Here is an 11,486-nt window from a genome sequence, read left to right on the forward strand (position 1 = left end):
TTATAAAGGGAGAATATCTTGAATTTAAATGAAGATTGATCCTAACCCTATCTCCTATTTATAATCATGATTTGCAGGGATGTCACCTCAATGACGTAAAGGTTGCAACGGCTAGTTCGAAATTAACGGCTAGTTATCCGAATTGTTCGTTGCAGATAAGATCAAAGCAAAATATAACTCGTTAATTTACAATGAACTCCTTATATTTTGGGGGCAATTGTTAGGGCTGGATTTTTGCAATACATGATCCTCACATGTGATCCTAACCAGTGATCCTTGTTTCTTTGGCAGATAGTGATCCTCAGCAGAGTTCCAGGATCAGGATCACGGACCATCGTAGGATCCTCATGCTAACAGTTGCTTTCGTTGAATTTAATGTTGTTTTGCAGGACGTCTAGCAGGATCCGCTCTTAAGCATCACAATTAAAGGACACGTCTTTACAACTATGGCATGTGCTTAATCGGAGATGGACGTTGTGAAGGATATGGAAACTTGGCATGATTTAAGGGCGATAATTTAGGCTAAATTTACTTTTATTTCTAAAGGGGTAATGAGCTGATTATTAGTCTTTTTACCTAAAATAGGTCACCTACACTTGTATATATAACACTCTTCCTCATTCGGAAGAACACACAACACAATTCTCACACGCTTAGACACACATTACGATAGTGATCCTTGTACTCAGCTCATTATCATCCAAAGTTGTAACCATATTTTGATATATTGAAGTTTGGTGATCGGTAGTTGCCATCACCCGAGGTTTTTTATGCCGGAGATCATACATTGATCAAGGGCTTTTTCCTCGTATAAATCATTGTGTCTTAGCATATTTCACACTGAAGTGATCCTTTACTTTTTCTATAAACCAAGCATCATACCCCATTTACATAAAGTTTGGTTGCATTATCCTTGTGTGATTTTTGACCAAAACACTAAGGTTTTGGCATTTTCATGTCACTAAGTTTGGATAGTCGCCAGTGAGGGCCATACTCCAGTTTACACACGATCCTTTGGGCTTGTCCCCAGTTATCCTTTGGGCTTGTCCCCAGTTATCCTTTAGGCTTGTCCCCAGTTGTCCATTGGGCTTGTCCCTAGTATATTGGGCTTGTCCGCAGTTACTAACTTGTCTTATATGTTGGCTTAGTCCCAAGTTGTATTCTATTTCAGGTTTTTGAAGTTAAACAAGCAAGGATCCTTGATCCTCACCTTCCACTAAGGTTTGTCTTTCTTGATTATCCTGATTATGATTATTAAGGAGTTAGGATCCTAACTTGGATCCTCAGGTATGATCCTTAAATTACTTTGATTTTATCATTTATATAAGTGACCCTTATTCTTTGACAACAGACCCAATGATTCTAAAATGGTATAACCATTCTAAAGTTTATCTTTTTCGATTATAGGATATTTGATCCTGGATCATATCCTAAAATTCTTAAGCCTAATTTGTTTAACTATTCTTATTCAAACAAAGTATATAAAAACATTTGGAAACTAAAGGATTCATAAGGATAACATCACAGGATAAGTTAAAAAGTTAAAGTTTTATTTATTCACAAAATATTTAACCCTTTAAGGTTGTCAAAATTGCCAACCCACATTTCTACCAGCGAAACGTGGCCCATCCACATGGGTTGGCAAAGGGTGTCCATTGTTCATGCGGTTATAGCAGTACAGGAAATAAAAGGCAGCAGGATAACAAGTGGCTTCATCCACCAAACAGAGGATCCCTCCACCACCTATTATCCTACCTATTGTCTAAGGATCCTTGATCTATAATCCTAAAAACTATTGTTCAAAGTACAGACCAACCATTGTTCAACAAAAACCACTACCAAACTATAAAAAATGGGCTCCGGCTATGTCTAGAAGTGTCCATCATCGCCCATCCTTGCAGCTTACACCTTTGCTGCATCACCATCTCCAGCCTCTCCAGCTCCACTTGCCTCTCCACCCTGATCCTTGCCACTGCCACCAGCCTCGATTGCTAGAACCTCCTCAGCCTCCTCTTCATCGTCCAGCTCAGCCAGCCTAGCCTTCCAGCCCTCAACGTCCCAGTTGCTCCTATCAAAGTCAGGAACCTGAGCTTCCAGGGCCATCTGCAGTTTGGTCTTGTACATAGCAATGGAAGCAGAGACCTTAGCACCCTCCATGAGCTCATGTTTCTCATAATCAGCATTGATCAACACTTTGGCCATCTGGGTTTTGGCATCGTTGAGGTCTTTCTCGAGAGCAGCAATCTTGTGATCCTTGAGCACCGCTACTTGTTGGAGGTCCGAGTACTTTTGCTCAATTTCTTCAACATTCCCAACGTAGTCTTCAATTTCAGCAAATTTCTGCAAAGAAGATAGTGCAAAGATCAGGATCACGTGTGTTTTGGTCAAAAATCACACAAGGATAATGTAACCAAACTTTATGAAAACGGGGTATGATGCTTGGTTAATTATGAAAGTAAAGGATCACTTCTGTGATAAAGATGCAAAGACACGATGATTTATACGAGGAAAAAGCCCTTGATCAATGAATGATCTCCGGCATAAAAAACCTCGGGTGATGGCAACTACCGATCACCAACTTCAATATAACAAAAAATATGATTACAACTTTGGATGATAATGAGCTGAGTACAAGGATCACTGAGTGTCTAAGTGTTTGATAGTTGTGTCGTATGTCGTGTGTGTCCTTCCGAATGAGGAAGAGTGGTCTTTATACTAGTGTAGGTGACCTATTTAAGGTAGGTAAACTATTAATCAGCTCATTACCCCTTTAGAAATAAAGATAATCTAGCCTAAATTGCTGCCCTTAGATCAAGCCAAGTTTCCATATCCGGTACAACGTCTATCTTCAATTTAGCTCTTGCCATAATTGTGAAAACGCGTCCCTTGATCATGTTGCCTAGAGCATATCCTGCTAGATGTTCCTGCAAAATAATATTGTAGTAAGCGAAGGTGACCGTTAGTATAAGGATCACCATAACGTCCCATGATCCTGATCCTGAAGTCCGGCTGAGGATCACTGCCTGCCAAAGAAACAAGGATCACTGGTTAGGATCACGTATAAGGATCACTTATAGTAAAAATCCAGCCCTAACAATTGCCCCCAAAATATAAGGAGTTAATTGTAAATAAACGAGTTATATTTTGTTTTGATCTTATCTCTAACGGGCGATTCCGAATAACTAGCCGTTACACATGGACTAGCCGTTGTGATCATTACGTCATAGATGTGACAATCCCTGCAAATCATCATTATAAATAGGAGATAGGGTCAGGATCAGTTTGTATTTAAATTCAAGATACACTCCCCTTATATTCTGCACCGAAGGTTGTTCAGGTATCCTCTTCTTCTCTCTTTCCCTTCTTCCTTTCCTTTGCTCTGTTTTTTCTACTCCGTCTCTGTTTCTATTCCGTCACAAAACATGTTGCTCCGGAATTCTCCACACAAGGATTCCAAGAAGGATAGTCCCTTAAAAAGCCAGGGGATTATCAAGGATTCTCCTATGGAGAGGTGTTGCTTTAGTGATGCTCACGTAGACAAAATTCGTCACTGCTTTCCGGCGAATGCCGTTTTTAAATCCTTTGATCCTACTGCTTTGAGCGACTTTGTCTCAGATGTCTGGGTGGCTTTTCCTGCAATTCCATTCACCATAGGGTACTCGTATCCTTTTCCAGACTTTACCCAGTCTTTCTTTTCCTTAACCGGCATCTCTTACATCCAAGCTATGCCGATGATCTGGAGGGTTCTTTATACCTTCGAGAGGATCATCGAGCAGGAAGGGATTGATCTGGGGATGGCGGAGTTAGCTGAGTTTTACGATCTCACCACCTTCGGTTCTCACCGATATTTGTTGAAACGGAAAGCTGGGGAGGATCACCCAATCTTCAAAGTTACTAAGAATGATACCAACTGGAAACGTCGGTTTTTCTTTGTTAAGAGGGATTCCATCCCGGATGGGAAGGATTTGCCCAAGGAATGGGCCACTCATGGTAGGGTAGAGGATCCTCGAAGGATCACTGTCAGTCCTGTCTCATATGATGAGGATCACTAATGTCTTTTTTCCTTTGTCTTTTATGCAGCTATTTCCATTGCTCGTCTGAAATTAACCCCCGCTGCAAAAGAGAGAGTGTTAGCTTTTAAAAAGCTTGATCCTGAAGTTAGAAGCTTCCAAATCACTATCCAAGATTCTCAAGAGATATCCTCTGCATCTGCCACAATGTCAAGTAAGTATCCTCATAGAAAGTAAGTTTTATGTAAAAGTATTTAATTTAACAAGGGAACTTATCTTGTTTTTGAATTGTGTAGGTGCTGGAAAATCTGCCAGGTCTGTTAAATCCGCCTCCAAATTTGGGATAAGTGATCTTGCCAATGTCACGTCTTCAAAGAAGAAGGCTCCTGCTGCCAGTCCTTCAGCATCAGCTCCTAAAGCGCCTATCCGAGGCAAAGGGAAGAAGAGGAAGGCTTCAGATGATCTCCAGGGTTTTCCCCTCCTCCGTCAGCAATTCCTCGACTACGTGAATGAAGTAAGGATCACTGCCCCTGTTGGTTATCCGTCTCACATATCCTGTTTGTGTATCCTGCCTTTCTTGATCCTAAGCTTATCTTTTTTCTCCTGTTGCAGAAGCTTGCCGAGATTGAGACCTATCTCGGCCATGTTGAGGACCAGGAGAGCCAAATTGCCGATCTTCAACACATGGGCGTGCTCAAGGATCTCAAGATAGCAGATCTTGAGAAGGAACTCCGGGCCATGAAGGCTGAGGCTGCTCAGAGGTTGATTGATATGGATAACGAGAAGCAGGAGATCACCCAAGATGCAAAGGTCTCCGCGGCAATTGCTATGTACAAGATACAACTTCAGATGGCTGAGGAGGCTCAGGATCCCACCTTTGACAAAAGCTCGTGGGACGTTGAAGGTTGGAAGGCAAGGCTGGCGGACCTGGAGGACGAGGATGAGGCTGAGGAGATCCCCATGCTGGAAGGTGGTGATGCTGAGAAGGATCAAGGTGGAGATGCTGGTGGTGATGAAGCAGCGAAGGTGTAGGCTGCATGATTGGGCGATGATGGATATTTCGAGACTAGGCCGGAGCCCAATTTTTTAGGATTGGTAATGGTTTTTTGTGGTTGTTGATGTTTGAAACAATTATGGTCTGTAATCTCTGAACAATAGTTTCTTAGGGTTAAGGATCCTGGATCCTTTGAACAATAGGTAGGATTACAAAAGGTGGAGGGATCCTCTGTTTGGGGGATGAAGCCTTTGTGATCCTGCCGCTTTTATTTCCTGCAAAATGCTAAGACCGCATAGACAATGGACACCCTTTGCCAACCCATGTGGACGGACCACGTTTTGCTGGTAGAAATGTGGGTTGGCAATTTTGACAACTTTTTGAAAGGGTTGATGATCCTTTTGTTTAATAATATAACTTTAACTTTTCTGGCTTATCTTGTGTTGTTATCCTTCAATAATCCTCTTATTTCTCAATTGCTATATTTGTTAAAATAACAAGAGTTGAAAAAGTGTCTAATAAACTTAGGATATGATCCTAGATCAAATATCCTCATATTGAAAATTCTCAAAGTGTTTTAGTTCAAGGATCATAGGTTCGGTTGTCAAAGTATAAGGGTTGGTTAGGATAAAGAGTATAATCAAAAATAGTCAAGGATCATACCTGAGGATCCACGTTAGGATCCTAACCTTCAATCAAGACAATCATAGATAAGACTTTGATAGTTAATAAGGATTAAGGACCCTTATATGTTTAGACTTCCAAAACCTGAAAAGTGAGATATAACTTGGGACTAAGCCAATGTAAAAGATAACTTAGTAACTGGGGACATGCCCAAAGGATAACTGAGAATGATCCCAGAGGATCACTGGGGACAAGCCCATAGGATAACTGGGGACAAGCCCAAAGGATAACTGGGGACAAGCCCAAAGGATCGTATGTAAACTGGAGTATGGCCCTTTCTGGCAACTATCCAAACTTAGTGACATGAAAATGTCAAAACCTTAGCTAACGTGAAAACGTTAGAAACCTTAGGAACGGATGTATGGTGCGTCCACCATTATACGTAGGATCCTAAATATAGCCAGTACGATGAGGTTGTCAGCCCCGAAAGTGGGTACTGGTCCCAAAGACGTGAACTATACCAGGATCATCGTGCGCTGCTGGCGGAAACTGGGGATAATCCCAAGGATAGCTGGGGTTGGACCCAAGGATCTGTGGTGCTTTTGGAGATCTTTGACGATTTGCTGAAGATACCTGAACTATCATAACTCAAAATGGTTTGTGAGTAGAGGATGAAGGATACATGATCCTTATCCTTAGGTAAAAAGTAAGAAAATGCAATAGTTTTAGGATAAGCATATTACCAGAGTAAGGATCACTGATATCTCCGGGATCCTTCAAGGATACTTCAATGTAAGGATCACATGCATGAAGGATCACGTTCACATGAAATATTTCTTTAAGTGAACAGCATTCCAGGCTCTTGGTAACAAGTTTCCTTCCATGGTTAGCAACCTGTATGCCCCCTTTCCTGCTTCAGCTTCAATCAAGTAGGGACCTTCCCATTTTGGTGCTAGTTTCCCGTCAGCAGGATTGATAGTATTTTGAAATGCTTTTCTCAACACCATATCTCCGACTTGGAACTTCCTTATCCTGACATTTTTGTTGTAGGTACCAGCCATTCTTTGTTGGTAGCTTGCCATCCTTATTCTAGCTAGATCCCTGATTTCCTCAATAGTATCCAAATCCTGAGCTAGGATTGTAGCATTTTCTTCAGGATCACGAGCACTTGTTCTAGCAGTTGGGATCACCATCTCTGTTGGGATCACTGCTTCTGCCCCAAATACTAAAGAGAAGGGTGTTTGACCGGTGGCATTCTTGGGAGTTGTCCTATCAGCCCATAGCACATAAGGTAACTCTTCTGCCCATTTTCCTTTCTTGGATCCTAGCTTCTTCTTCAGATTGTTGATGATGATCTTGTTGGATGATTCTGCTTGACCATTGGCTTGTGGATGAACTGGTGTTGATGTTATCATCTTGATTCCCCAACTGTTACAAAAGTTTGTGGTTCTGCTTCCAATGAATTGGGAACCATTATCACATACAATTTCAGAGGGAATGCCAAATCTAGTTATAATATTTCTTTTGATAAAGGATATAACTTCTTTTTCTCTGACATGAGCAAAGGCTTCAGCTTCTATCCATTTAGAGAAGTAGTCAGTCATGGCAAGCATAAATACTTTTCCACCAGGTGCTTTAGGGAGCTTGCCAACTATATCCATTCCCCATCTCATGAATGGCCAAGAGGATGGTATGGGGTGTAGTAATTCAGCTGGTTGGTGAAGGATATTGCTATGTCTTTGGCAAGGATCACATCTCTTAGCATACTCCACAGCATCCCTTTTCATGGTTGGCCAGTAGTATCCTGTTCTAAGGATCCTTGAAAATAATGCCCTGCCCCCAGTGTGGTTTCCACAATCTCCTTCATGGAAGTCTCTCAACACTTCTTCAATTTCAGGATCCTCAATACATCTCAAATATGGTCCTGCAAGGGATCGTTTATATAGCACATTATTTAAGATCGTAAATTGAGATACCTTGATCCTGAAAGCTCTAGGATTTTCTCCCATTGGGATCTCTCCGTTTTGCAAATATTTCACGATTGGTGGGATCCATGATCCTGAATAGGATTGAGCTTCTTCACTGGGGATTACTGCAGTATCCTCTTCTATTTCCATGGCTACTTGATTTTCAATAGCAGGAGCCAGGATATGGATGATAGGGATACTTATGTCTTCTGGAATTTTTAAGGATGATCCTAGGTTGGCCAACGCATCAGCTTCCGTGTTATCCTCCCTTGGTACCTGTGTTAAGCTAAAAGAAACAAAAGAGAGTGCCAATTCTTTGACTATCTCTAAATATTTGGTTAGTTTTTCGCCTTTAACAGCATAGGATCCATTAAAGTGATTGGTGATCAATAATGAATCTACATATACTTCGAGATATCTTACCCCCATATCCTTAGCAATCTGTAAGCCAGCAATTAAGGCTTCATATTCAGCCTCATTGTTAGTTGCTTGGAATTCACAGGCTATGGAGTGGGGTATTATGTCCCCCTGTGGCGATTTTAGTAGGATCCCTAGCCCTGTGCCTTTGATATTTGAGGATCCGTCAGTGTGTAGTATCCAAGGATCCTTGGTCTCATCCAGCTGCTGGACTTCCAATTCTGCTTCTTTTTGTAGATCACTACTGAAATCAGCCACAAAGTCAGCTAATGCTTGAGATTTGATAGCTGTTCTTGGTTCGTATCTTATATCATGGGCACTAAGCTTTACTGCCCACTTAGCCATTCTCCCGGACATATCTGGTTTCCTTCGTGATCCTTAACAAGGACAGCGCTTACAGCGGTTGAGGATACCGCCAGGTATAAGGATAATACATCTCCTTTTTCCGGTTTTGCTAATGCTGGTGTTGAGGACATATACTCTTTTAGGGCTTGTAAAGCATTCTCATGCTTCTCAGTCCATTCGAACTTCTTATTCTTCCTTAGGATATCGTAAAATTCTCTGCATTTCTCTGAGGATTTCGATATGAACCTGTTCAAAGCTGCTATCCTGCCTGTCAGTCTTTGAACATCCTTGGCATTGGCAGGAGATTTGATATTTATTAATGCTTTGATTTGTTCCGGGCTTGCTTCAATGCCCCTCTGAGTTACCATGTATCCTAAGAACTTTCCTGCCTTAACACCAAAATGGCATTTTGAAGGATTGAGTTTCATGTTGTAATTATCAAGGATATCGAATGCTTCTTCCAAGTCCCTTAGGTGATCCTCAGCTTTCTTTGACTTGACCACCATATCATCTATGTACACCTCCATAGTTTTTCCAATTTGATCCTTGAACATCATATTTACCAGCCTTTGATATGTTGCACCTGCATTTCTTAGTCCAAAAGGCATGGCAATATAACAATATAAACCGGTTGGGGTCATAAAGGCTGTATCCTCTTGGTCAGATGGTTCCATCTGAATTTGTTGGAATCCAGATGATGCATCCATAAAAGTTAACAGTTCATGCCCCGCTGTTGCATCCACCATGGAGTCAATGTGGGGTAATGGGAAAGGATCCTTGGGGCATGCCTTATTCAAATCAGTGAAATCAACACATACCCTCCACTTTCCGTTTTTCTTTTGGACAACAACCACATTGGCTAACCATTTTGGATACTTTACCTCTCTGATCATACCTGCTCGAAGTAGTCTCTCTACTTCTTCTTGGATAATGGCATTCCTTTCTGGTGCAAACTTCCTCCTTTTTTGATGGATTGGCTTGATAGACCTGTCAATGCCAAGTTTGTGAGTAATAATATCCTTAGATATACCTGTCATATCTTCATGTTTCCATGCAAAGGTAGATTTTCTTCTTTTGAGGAAGGATATCATGTCTTCTTTCATCTTGCCAAGGATCCCTGATCCGATATAGATTTTTGATTCAGGATCACTAGGATCCAAGAGGATTTCATCTACATCTTGTTCCCTTGCCTCCAAGACATTCCTTGGAGGATACTGTAATTGCTATTGCTCCCTTGGCTTCGAGGTTGGCTTCATAGATGAGGTATAACAATCCTTAGCCTCTCGCTGATCACTGTCGATCTTGATTATCCCCCATGGGCTAGGGAGCTTCACACATTGATGGTAGGTAGAAGGAACTGCTTTCATGTCATGTATCCAAGGCCTGCCAAGGATAACGTTGCAACAAGATAAACAGTCAATAACACAAAATTTTTGGTAATTATGTAATCCTTCCACGTAGATTGGGAGTTTGATGTCCCCCAGAGTTTTCTTCGTTTCTCCACTGAATCCAACAAGCACGGAGGATCTTGGTATGATGTCTGATTATGGGATTCCCATCTTCTTCAAGACATCAAGCTGGATAATGTTCACTGAGCTTCCTCCGTCAATAAGGATCCTGCGGACAAAATGATTAGAGATAAAGAGAGTGATAACTAAGCTATCATGGTGAGGATCCTGAATGTTAATGCGATCATCCTCATCAAATGTTATCATCTTCCCTTCTGAGACACTTGAGGTTCTAATAGGCCTTTCTCCATTATCCATTTTTGATTCTTTTGCGTGTCTTTTGGCCGCTGAAAAGGATGTACCACAAATGTCTGATCCTCCGGATATGAAGTTAATTACTTGTGCGTTTGCCGGAGGTGCTGGAGCCTTTTCAGGGATCCTTTCAGTATCCTGGGTCCTTTGCTTTTTTCTCCCCAACAATTCTTTTAGATGCCCCTTGCTTAGCAGGTATCCAATTTCTTTTCTTAAGGCTATGCAATCTTCAGTTAGGTGCCCGAAATCCTCATGGTATGCACACCATTTGGACTTATCCTTAGTCCCGGATGGTTTATCATTCTTCCTGGGCCATCTGGCTTTTTCACCTAGATTCTGCATTGCAAGGATCAGTTCATGATTATCAACGGAAAAACAATATTCTGAGATTGGAGGATATTCTTCATCATCCTCTTCTTGGTCAACAGCATGCACATTCTTGTTCTCATTTCTATGGTAGGATTTGAACTTGTTGCTTTTGAAGGAGGATCCTTGCTTATCTTGTTTTGAGGATCCTACTTGTCTTTCCTGGATCCTCTTGTCGTCCTCTAGCCGGATAAACCTGAGTGCTCGAGTTCTTACTTCATCTAAATTCCTGCATGGTGTCATAACAAGATCATCATAGAATAATGAATCCTTAAGCAGTCCCATTTTGAAGGCTTCAACAGCCGTAGCCATATCCAAGTTGGGAATGTCCAAGGATTCTTTACTAAATTTAGTTATATAATCCCTTAATGATTCGTTATGATTTTGAGTTATCCTGTACAAATCACTAGTTAATTTTTCAAATTTTCTACTACAAGAGAATTGGTTATTGAATAAATTAACTAAATTGGCAAATGAAGTAATAGAGTAAGGGGGAAGACTTAGCAGCCACTTAAGAGCTGATCCAGTAAGAGTAGATCCAAATCCTTTACATAGGCATGCTTCCTTCAATTTTTCTGGGATAGGATTGATTTCCATCCTTTCCCTGTATTGTGCTATATGCTCCTCTGGATCCGTTGTGCCATCATACAGCTTCATGGTAGGGATATGGAACCTTTTGGGTACCTCTGCATCACAAATTGGTGGTGCAAAGCGAGATACCTTGTGGCTTCCATCTGCAATCTCTGGGATAGGCTTGACTACCCCTGGAACACTTGAGATCATGTCCTTTAGTTTCTGTAGTTCCCTGGCCATAGCATAGTTGGTACCTGTATCCTGCATGAATCCAAGGTTAGTGGTAGGATAATTATTTAAAGTGTTACCTCCCATTGGGTTCAAGTTAGGGAATCCATATTGCTGGGATTCTGGAACAACGGAGGGACCAGTGGAAGCAATGGTCTGCATTGGAATGAAGTCCCCTTGATGGACATCTAGACTTCCTGTT

The sequence above is a fragment of the Helianthus annuus genome, chromosome 2 (assembly GCF_002127325.2).
Source record: "Helianthus annuus cultivar XRQ/B chromosome 2, HanXRQr2.0-SUNRISE, whole genome shotgun sequence".
Lineage (NCBI taxonomy): Eukaryota > Viridiplantae > Streptophyta > Magnoliopsida > Asterales > Asteraceae > Helianthus > Helianthus annuus.